This window comes from Mandrillus leucophaeus, unplaced genomic scaffold (genome assembly GCF_000951045.1).
Source record: "Mandrillus leucophaeus isolate KB7577 unplaced genomic scaffold, Mleu.le_1.0 Scaffold370, whole genome shotgun sequence".
Taxonomy (NCBI): domain Eukaryota; kingdom Metazoa; phylum Chordata; class Mammalia; order Primates; family Cercopithecidae; genus Mandrillus; species Mandrillus leucophaeus.
The window spans coordinates 584,832-595,753 of NW_012103921.1; the positions used below are offsets into that span (position 1 = coordinate 584,832).

At 44.2% G+C, this 10,922-nt stretch overlaps 1 protein-coding gene across 1 annotated transcript in view; it reads left to right on the top strand.

Annotated features, from left to right (window-relative positions):
• Positions 1 to 211: 211 nt before the first annotated feature.
• USP48 (ubiquitin specific peptidase 48) overlaps positions 212 to 10,922 on the top strand; it is a 103,431-nt gene continuing 92,720 nt past the window's right edge. The window contains exon 1 of the mRNA XM_011990133.1: positions 212 to 374. The gene's annotated coding sequence lies outside the window, so the exon portion shown is untranslated. The remainder of the gene's footprint in view (positions 375 to 10,922) is intronic.

Sequence of the window (10,922 nt, forward strand, 5' to 3'; positions counted from 1 at the left end):
CTGCCCCGCCCTTGAACCTTCCCTTTCCTTAACCCCCTCTTGTAGATTGAATCCTTAGGCTTTGCTCCCGTTTGTTCCTTTTTTTCCACCTTGTAACGCGGGAACTGTAGTTTTCGTTTCAGAATGTTGTTGAAATTGACTTGGCCAAGCCGGGCATGCTCAGTAGCCGTCTTTCGGCAGGCATTTAGGAAATGCTTTCTGCAGTTTTTACATTCCGCTGGGGGATCCTGAAGGAATGGAAGTATGGTCTCTGGCTTTGGAGCTTAAAGTCTAGTCTGAGACGTGAAATAAGTTAGGGAGTTTCTGTAAAGCAAACAAGTTAAGTCCAAGCTCTGGGCGTCTGTCTCACAAGGAGGGTAAATCTGACTTTAACAGTAAGTTCTGGAATGACTGAAGTCTGTGTATAATAGAAATAATCAAGCTTCAGTCAGTTTCCAGACTAACCAAATAATGTAAACTCTTAATAGTTCTGGTTGTTTGTGAGCCAGGGTCTCACTCTGTCACCCAGGCTGAAGTACAGTGGCACAAGCTCGGCTCACTGCAACCTCCACTTCCCTGGCCCAAGCGATCCTCCCACCTCAGCCTCCCGAGTAGCTGGGATGAGAGGCACGAGCCACCACACCCGACTCAATTTTGTATTTTTAGTAGAGACGGGTTTTCGCCATGTTGGCCAGGCTGGTCTCGAGCTCTGGGCCCAAGCGATCTGCCCACCTCCTCTGGGATTACAGGCGTGAGCCACCATGCTGGGCCAATAGTTCCGATATATATATGTGTGTGTGTGTGTGTATATATATATGTATTTATTTATTTATTTATTGAGATGGTGTTTCGCTCTTGTTGCTCAGGCTGGAGTGCAGTGGCGCGATCTCAGCTCACTGCAACCTCCGCCTCTCTGGTTCAAGCGATTCTCCTGCCTCAGCCTCCTGAATAGCTGGGATTACAGGCATGCACCATCATGTCTGGCTAATTTTTTTTTTTTTTTTTTTTGGTATTTTTAGTAGAGACAAGGTTTCTCCATGTTGGTCAGGCTGGTCTCGAACTTCTGACCTCAGGTAATTTGCCTGCCTTGGCCTCCGAAAGTGCTGGGATTACAGGTGTGAGCCACTGCCCACCTGGCTGATACTTTTTCTTTTTTTTTTTTTTTTCCGAGACAGCATCGTGAGACGCTGGAAAAATTTTTAAAAAGAATACATTAAAAAAATATTTTGTGTGTTTTTAGTAGAGACGGGGTTTCGTCGTGTTAGCCAGGGTGGTCTCGATCTCCTGACCTCGGAATCCGCCCGCCTCGGCCTCCCAAAGTGCTGGGATTACAGGCGTGAGCCACACAGTTTTTAAAAGAAAAAAAGAATAGACCCGGTGTGGTGGCTCATGCCTGTAAGCCCAGCACTTTGGGAGGCTGAGACCAGCCTGCCCAGCATGGTGAAACCCCGTCTCTACTAAAAATACAAAAATTAGCCGGGCATGGTGGCGGGCGCCTGTAATCCCAGCTACTGGGGTGGCTGAGGCAGGAGAATGGCTTGAACCGAGGAGGTGGAGGTTGCAGTGAGCCAAGATGGTGCCACTGCACTCCAGCCTGGGCAACAGGGCCAGACTTTGTCTCAAAAAAAAAAAAAATTATCTTATCTTGGCCTCTGTATTCTCTGCATGTTCTGTCTCTAAATTTCCCTATTCTGGACATTTTATATAAATGGAATCCTAAAATACGTGGACTTTTGTGACTGATTTCCTTTACTTATCATGTATTTAAGGGTCATCCATGTTGTAGCATGTTTCAGCACTTCATTAAAAAAATACCTGGGAAATACATATAACAGTGTTTACCATCTTAAAGTGCACAATTCGGTGGGTTTCAATACCTTGATAGTGTTGTACAACCATCACCACTGTCTGGTTCCAGAACTTTTCATTATCCTAAAAGGAAACAGCATCTGTTAGTCACGTCCCACTTTTCCCCCTCCCCCAGCCCCTGGCAACTGCTAATCTACTTTCTGTCTCTGGATTTCTCTATTGATATTTCCATGGAATATTACAGCAGTGGAGTTATACAGTACATGGCCATTTGTGTCTGCTTTCACTTAGCATAATGTTTCCAAGGGTTATCCCTCCTGCACATGTGTCAGTACTTTATTCCTTACGGCTGAGTAGTATTCCATTTTATGGATAATGCCACATTTTATATATGTATTCATCAGTTGAGGGACATTTTGATAACTTCCAACTTTTGGTTATTTTGAGTAGGACTTCTCTGAATATTTGCATGCAAGTTTTGGTTTGAACGTCCGATTTCAGTTCTTTACCTGGGAGTGGAATTACTGGGTCATACACAGTCAATTCTGTGTTTAACTTACTGAACCGTGAAACTTTTCCACAGTGGTTGTACCGATTTACGTTCCCACCAGTGATGTATGAGGGTTCAACTGCCTCATCATCCTCAGAAACACGTACTATTTTCTGTTTTTCTGATTAGGCCCTCCTAGTTGGGTGTGAAGTGATACATCTTTGTGGTTTTGATTTACATTTTCCTAGTGGCTAATGAGTTCAGCGTCTTTTCATGTGCTTGTTGCCTCTTTTCTTTTTATTGATCAATAATATGCCATTGGCCGGGCGCGGTGGCTTACACCTGTAATCCCAGCACTTTGGGAAGCTGAGGCGGGCAGGTTACGAGGTCAGGAGATCGAGACCATCCTGGCTAACACAGTGAAACCCCGTCTCCACTAAAGAATACAAAAAATTAGCTGGGTGTGGTGGCGAGTGCCTGTAGTCCCAGCTACTCGGGAGGCTGGGGCAGGAGAATGGTGTGAACCCAGGAGGCGGAGCTTGCAGTGAGCCGGATTGCGCCACTGCACTCCAGCCTGGGCGACAGAGCGGCGGGACTCTGTCTCAAAAAAAAAAAAAGTAATAATAATATGCCGTCATATCTCTGTATCTACCGCCTTTTTTATTTGCATTCATCTGCTAATAGACATTTGAGTTGTTTCTACTTTTTGGTTATTATGAATAATGTTGCTATGAACGTTCGTGTAGTAGTTTTTATGTGGGCATTTGTTTTTATTTCTCTTGGTTATAGAACTGGAAGTGGGATTGTTGGGTTGTGTGGTAACTTTTAACTTTATTATTATTATTATTATTTTTTGAGACAGAGTCTCTCTCTGTTGCCCAGGCTGGAGTGTAGTGGTGCCATCTCGGCTCACTGCAACCTCCGCCTCCTAGGTTTAAGCGATTCTCGTGCCTCAGCCTCCCAGTCGCTAGGCTTACAGGTGCCCACCACCACACCCGGCTAATTTTTTGTATTTTTTAGTAGAAACTGGGTTTCGCCAAGTTGGCCAGGCTGGTCTTGAACTCCTGATCTCGGGTGATCCACCCACCTCAGCCTCCTAGAGTGCTGGGATTACAGGCTTGAGCCACCTCACCCAGCACTTTTAACTTTTATTTATTTATTTTTTAAAATGAGGTCTCACTTTGTAACCCAGATTGGATTGCAGTGCAATTATGGCTCACTGCAGCCTTGAACTCCTGGGCTCAAGGAATCCTCCCGCCTCAGTCTCCTGCCACTACAGGCACATGCTGCAACATGTGGCTAATTAAAAAAATTTTTTTTGCCAGGTGCGGTAGCCTGTAATCCCAGCACGTTGGGAGGCCGATGCAGGCGGATCACGAGATCAGGAGATGGAGACCATCCTGGCCAACATGGTGAAACCCTGTCTCTACTAAAAATACAAAAAATTAACCAGGCATGGTGGCGGATGCCTTTAGTCCCAGCTACTCAGGAGGCTGAGGCAGGAGAATGGCGTGAACCTGGGAGGCGGAGCTTGCAGTGAGCCGAGATTGCATCACTGCACCACTCCAGCCTGGGTGACAGAGTGAGACTCCGTCTCAAAAAAAAAAAAAAAATTTTTTTTTGTGTGGAAATGGAGTCCCACTTTAGTGCCCAGGCTGATCTTGAACTCCTTGCTTCAAGTGATCCTCCTGCCTTGGCCCCCTAAAATGCTGTACTTGCATGAGTTCATGGCCTTTTTTTGGCTTTTTTTTGGCTTTTTTTTTTTTTTTTTTAAATATGAGTGTCTTGCTGTATTGTGTAGGCTGTCCTTGAACTCCTGGGCTCAGTCGATCCTCCTGCCTCAGCTTCTCTGGTAGCTGGGACTGCAGGCACGAACTACCATGCCTGTGTTTAATATTTTGAGGAATTATCAGGTTGCTTTCCAGAGTGGCTACTATTTTCCATATTCACAAGCAGTGTATGAGGATTCCAATTGCTGCATGTCCCTGTACTTGTTACTGCCTTTTTTCTTTTAGCCATCCTAGTGGGTGTGAAGTGGTGTCTTTTATGTTTTCATTTGTGTTTCATTGATGACTAATCATATTAAACATCTTTTTGTGTACTTATTGGCCATGCATACATCTTTTTTGGAGAAATGTCTGTTGAAATCCTTTGCATGCTTTTAAATTGAGTTGCCTTTTTATTATTGAGTTGTGATCTTGTTTTGGTCTTGTTTTTGTTTTGGTTTTTTTTTGAGACGGAGTCTTGCTCTGTCACCCAGGCTGGAGTGCAGTGGTGCCATCTCAGCTCACTGCAACCACCGCCTCCCAGGTTCAAGTGATTCTCCTGCCTCAGCCTCCCGAATAGCTGGGACTACAGGCTCACACCACCACGCCTAGCTAATTTTTTTTTGGTATATTTAGTGGAGACAGGGTTTCACCATGCTAGCCAGGCTGGTCTCTAACTCCTGACCTTATGATACGCCCACCTCAGCCTCCCAAAGTGCTAGAATTACAGGCGTGAGCCACTGCATGCGGCTGAGTTGTGTTCTTTATATATACTGCATATAAGTCCCTTGTTAGATACATGATTTGGAAATATTTTTTCTAATTTTTGTGGCTTTGAATTTTATTGGTGGTATCATTTTCAGTACAAAAGCTTTTAATGTTGATGTAGTCCAATTTCTTTTTCTTCTCCATCTTTTTATTCTTATTAACGAAGCAGGGTCTTTGTTGCCCAGCCGTGAGAGCAGTGGTGTGATCATAGCTCACTGTACCCTTAAACTCCTGGGCTCAAGTGATCTTTTTGCCTCAACATCCCCAGTAGGTACAACTGCAGGTTGTACCACCACACCCAGCTAATTTTTTTGGTATTTTTTGTAGTGTTGGGGTCTTGCTATGTTACCCAGGCTGACCTTGAACCTTTAGCCTCAAGCAGTCCTGCTTCAGCTTCCCAGAGTACTGGGATTACAGGTGTGAACTACCTGGCCCCAACATTGTACTATTTCTTGGATACTTTTGGTCTTGTAAGAAGCCACACCTCACCCAAGGTTTGAGCAGTTTTAATTAATGAATTAGTTAATTTTATGAGACAAAGTCTGGCTCTGTTGCCCAGACTGGAGTACAGTGGTGCAGTCTTAGCCCAGTGCAACCTCTGCCTTGCAGGGGTTTCAGCCATCCTCCTACCTCAGCCTCCCAAGTAGCTGTGACTAGAAGCATGCTTCACCACACTCGGCTAATTTTTGGTGTTTTTTTTTTTTTTTTCAGATGGAGTCTCACTCTGTTGTCCAGGCTGAGTGTAGTGGTGCAATCTTGGCTCACTGCAACCTCCGCCTCCCGGGTTCAAGCAGTTTTCCTGCCTTAGCTTCCTGAGTAGCTGGGATTGCAGGCACCCACCACCATGCCTGGCTAATTTTTGTATTTTTAGTAGAGATGGGGTTCTGCCCTGTTGGTCAGGCTGGTCTCGAACTCCTGACCTCAGGGATCCCCCTGCCTTGGCTTCCCAAAGTGTTGGGATTACAGGCGTGAGCCCCTGTGCCTGGCCCTGTCAGCTTTTATTTAGATATCCAAAAAGCTCTCTTTCTACTCAGTTTCTTCGTTTTTGAGACAAGACACTATTCACTTTCTCCTTTTTTATGGAGACAGTCTTACCACGTTGTCCAGGCTGGTCTCAAATTCTTGGGCTCTAGCAGTCCTCCGTCCTCAGCCTTCTAAATTGCTGGGATTCCAGGCATGAGCCTTTCTCCTTTTGTTTATTTTTTCTCTTTGCAAGAAGAGATTAAATAAATAAATAGTATCACCAATATGTATATTTCATACTTTATGCAACGATTTGTTATGAGATACCAAAGCTGAAGAATGAGGTGTTTGACCACATTCAAAGACCACATGTGTCAGGACTGTTTACATTTCTGAAAGTACTTAGGACAATCACAGGATGAAAGCAGTGTGTACTAAATCCTCTGTCCACAGAATTCTGCAAATATTGTATGTTTTGAGGGCAGACTTGTTTGCTCACAGTGAGGTCAGTGGTCAAGTAAGTTCCTGAAAGTAAAATTGTTTGGTATGGGATGTATGTTTTTCATTTTGATCCATATTGCTAAATTGCCCCTCAGAATGAGGATTTCTCTTTACGTTTCCCTGTCAATGTGTGAGTATCTTACATATATATCATGCCCTCACCCACATAATATGTTAGTCACACCTTTCCATCTAGTGCAAAGGGTGTCATATGTTTAATACGTATTTCTTTTGTTACAGTTTCTTTCTGTTACAGTTTTTTGATGTGAGATTTGTTTTGTTTTGTTTTTGAGAGGGGGGTCTTACTATGTTGCTTAGGCTGGTCTCAAACTCCTGGGCTGAAGCTATCTTCCTTCCTCAGCTTCCTGAGTAGCTGGGATTACAAGTGCATGTCACCATGCCCAGCCTTGATACGAATTTTCAGAGACAGAATTTACTTATATTTCCAGCCATGTATAGGAGTACAATGTCTTGTTCTCATTAGGGAAACATCATATGACTATTACCAAATTAAAACATTACAGAAATGTGTGAAGCACTCTAGAAAGCCAGTGTCATGCCACCTTACATCAGTGGCTTTGTAGCTCTAGTCCAAAACCCTAATGAGGGTCATGTGCGGTGGCTCACGCCTGTAATCCCAACACTTTGTTAGGCCGAGGTGGGAGGATTATTTGAGGTCAGGAGTTTGAGACCTGTCTGGTCAACATGGCAAAAACCCATTTCTACTAAATTAGCCAGGCATGGTGGCGGTATACACCTGTAATTCCAGCTACTCAGGAGGCTGAGGCACGAGAATCACTTGAACCCAGGAGGTGTAGGTTGCAGTGAGCCAAGATTGAGCCACTGCACTCCAACCTGGGTGACAGAGTGAGACTCTGTCTCAATAAAAACCAACCAACCAAACAAAATAACCCTAATGAAGACCCATAGTCCCAGCTATGCTGGAGGCTGAGGTGGGAGGGTGGCTTGAGCCTGGGAGGTGGAGGTTGCAGTGAGCCAAGATTGAGCCACTGCACTCCAACCTGGGTGACAGAGTGAGACTCTGTCTCAATAAAAACCAACCAACCAAACAAAATAACCCTAATGAAGACCCATAGTCCCAGCTATGCTGGAGGCTGAGGTGGGAGGGTGGCTTGAGCCTGGGAGGTGGAGGTTGCAGTGAGCCAAGATCATGCCGCTGCACTCCAGCTTGGGTGACAGAACAAGACCCTGTCTCAAAAAAAAGGAAAAAGAAAAAAGAGGAGTCACAATGCATACTTTGTTGCAACTTGTTTCTATTATTCATGCATGTAAATCTGCCTTATTTATTTATTTATTTTTGAGAGAGTCTTGCTTTGTTGCCCAGGCTGGACTGCAATGCGTGATTTTGGCTCACTGCAACTTCAGCCTCCTGGATTCAAGTGATTCTTGGAGCCTCAGCCTCCAGAGTAGCTGGGACTACAGGCATGGGCCACCATGCTTGGCTAATTTTTATAGTTTAGTAGAGATAGGGTTTCACCCTGTTGGCCAGGCTGGTCTCTAACTCCTGACTTCAGGTGATCCGTTCGCCTCAGCCTCCCAAAGTGGTGGGATTACAGGCATGAGCCGCCGCACCCGGATATTCTTTTTTCGTTTGTTTGTTTGTTTTGAGACAGAATCTTGCTCAGTCGCCAGGCTGGAGTGCAATGGCGCGGTCTTGTCTCACTGCAACCTCCGCCTCCTGGATTCAAGCGATTCTCCTGCCTCAACCTCCCGAGTAGCTGGGACTACAGGAGCGCACCACCACACCCGGCTAATATTTGTATTTTTAGTAGAGATGTGGTTTCACCGCGTTGGCCAGGATGGTCTTGATCTCCTGACCTCGCACTCCGCCTGCCTCAGCCTCCCAAGGTGCTGGGATTACAGGCATGAGCCACCGCACCCGGTCCTATTCTTTTTTAAAAAAATATTTTTATGTGTGTTTATGGTATATAGCATAGGATACTGTGTTTATGGTATATAACATAGGATACATTAACAGATAGTAAAATGGTAACTGTAGTGAAGCAGATTGACATCTATTATCTCACAGTTACAAATTTTGTGTGTGACAAGAGAAGCTAAAATCTCATTTAGCAGGAGCCCCAAATGCATATCTGCCTCACTATTATTATTATTATTATTGTTGTTGTTGTTGTTGTTGTTATTTTAGATGGAGTTTTGCTCTTGTTGCCCAGGCTGGAGTACAACGGGGCAATCTTGGCTCACTGCAACCTCCACCTCCCGGGTTCAAGCGATCCTCCTGCCTCAGCCTCCCAAGTAGCTGGGATTACAGGCGCCCGCCGCCACACCCGCCTAAGTTTTGTATTTTTAGTAGAGCCACCACACCCAGCCAGTTACATAGTTTATTTAAAAATAGAGATGGGGTGTTGCTATGCTGCCCTGACTGGTCTTGACTTCCTGATTTCAAGCAGTCCTTCCACCTTGCCCTCCCAAAGTGCTGGGATTACAGGTGTGAGCCACTGTGCCTAACCTGCGTTTTAATTTATTTGACCAGTTTCCTGTTGATGGACTTTGGGGTTTCTGGGTTTTGATATTACAACCACTGTGCCTAACCTGCGTTATAATTTATTTGACCAATTTCCTGTTGATAGACTTTAGGGTTTCTGGGTTTTGATATTACAACCCGTGCTGCCCTAGCCAGCCCTCTGCATTGATCTTGAGTGTTGAGTGAGTGTTTTCACTTAGGTTGCTAAATGAGAAATTGCTGAGGTAAAGGGACTGTTCAGAATTTTGATAGATGCCAAAAGTTCATACCATTTATCCTGGTCCTCTAGAGTGAGTGTGCCTATTACCTTATTTAAAGCATTCCTGTTCCCAACTTCCATTTGATTAGCGAAAAATAGCATCTTCTTTTCATTTGCCATTTTTTGCTGGTGACATTGAGCATCTTTTTAATTTTATTTTTTAGTTTTATAGAGATAGGATCTCGTGTTGCCCAGAACAGTCTTGAACTCCTGGGCCCAAGCAATCCTCAGCTTTGGCTTCCCAAAGTGCTGGGATTACAGGCATGAACCACTGCGTCCCATCTCCTTTTTACATTTACTTGCCATTTGTATTTCTCCTGTGAATTGTGTGATCTGCATTGTTGGTCATTTTCTTACTGATTTTCAAGAGCTTATTGAATATTTCTGGTTTTTTTTTTTTTTTTTGAGACAGAGTCTCAGGGTGTCACCCAGGCTGGAGTGCACTGTTGTGATTTCAGCTCGCTGCAACCTGTGCCTCCTGGGTTCAAGCGATTCTCCTGCCTCAGCCTCCCAAGTAGCTGAGACTACAGGTGCCCACCACTATGCCTGACTAATTTTTGTATTTTTGTAGAGACGGGGTTTCACTATGTTGACCAGGCTGGTCTTGAACTCCTGTCCATGTGATCTGCCCGCCTCAGCCTCCCAAAATGCTGGATTATAGGCGTGAGCCACCGTGCCTGGCTGAATATTTCTTACTTTTTCCTTTTTTCTCCTTTTTTGAGACAGAGTCTCGCTCTGTTTCCCAGGCTGGAGTGCCATGGTGCGATTTCGGCTCACTGCAACCTCTGCCTCCCAGGTTCGAGCTATTCTTTACTTCAGCCTTCCAAGTAGCTGGGATTACAGGTGCGCGCCACCACTCCTGGCTAATGTTTGTATTTTCAGTAGAGACGGTTTCACCACGTTGGCCAGGCTGGTCTTGAATTCCTTACTTCAGATGATCCACCTGCCTTGGCCTACCAAAGTGCTGGGATTATAGGCGTGAGCCACCACGCCCAGCCTAGTTTATTGACTATTTCTGTCGAAGATATTTTCTGCGGTATTTTTGGACTTTGTGGGCTTTTTTTCCTTTTGGTACATTAGTTTTTGATTTTTTTATGTGGTAAAATTTGTGAATGCTTTTTTTTAATGGTTTCTGGATTTCCCAATTCTGAGGTTATAAAAATATTCACTCATGTTTTGTTTTAGTACTGATGGTTTACTTTTATGCAACCTTTATGTTTTTATAATTTAATTTGATTTATGGATTGGGGTAGGGATCCATCAATATTTTAATTTTACTTTTTACCAAATGGCTACTCAATTGTTTTAAACCGTTTATTGAACAATTCAGTCTTTTCCCTCACCAGTTAAAAAGCCACCTTTATTACATGGCAAATTCCCTGTTTACTTGGGTTTATTTCTCAGCCCTATTTTTTTTTTTTTGAGGCAGAGTTTTGCTCTTATTGCCCAGGCTGGAGCGCAATGGCGCAATCTCGGCTCACCGCATCTTCCACCTCCTGGGTTCAAGCGATTCTCCTGTCTCATCCTCCTGAGTAGCTGGGATTACAGGCATGCGCCACCACGCCTGGCTGATTTTGTATTTTTAGTAGAGACGGGGTTTCTCCGTGTTGGTCAGACTGTTCTTGACCTCTCGACCTCAGGTGATCAGCCTGCTTTGGCCTCCCAAAATGTTGGGATTATAGGTGTGAGCCACCGCGCCCAGCCTCTCAACCCCATTTTTTTTGTCATTGATTAATTTCATTGAATAACTGTACTGATGCCACAATTCCAGTTATTTTATAATATTTAAAAACTATTTGATAAGGTGAGACCTAAATTCCTTTTAGAATTTTTCTCATAGTTCTCATGAAAAATAAATAAATAATTTATAATTATTATATT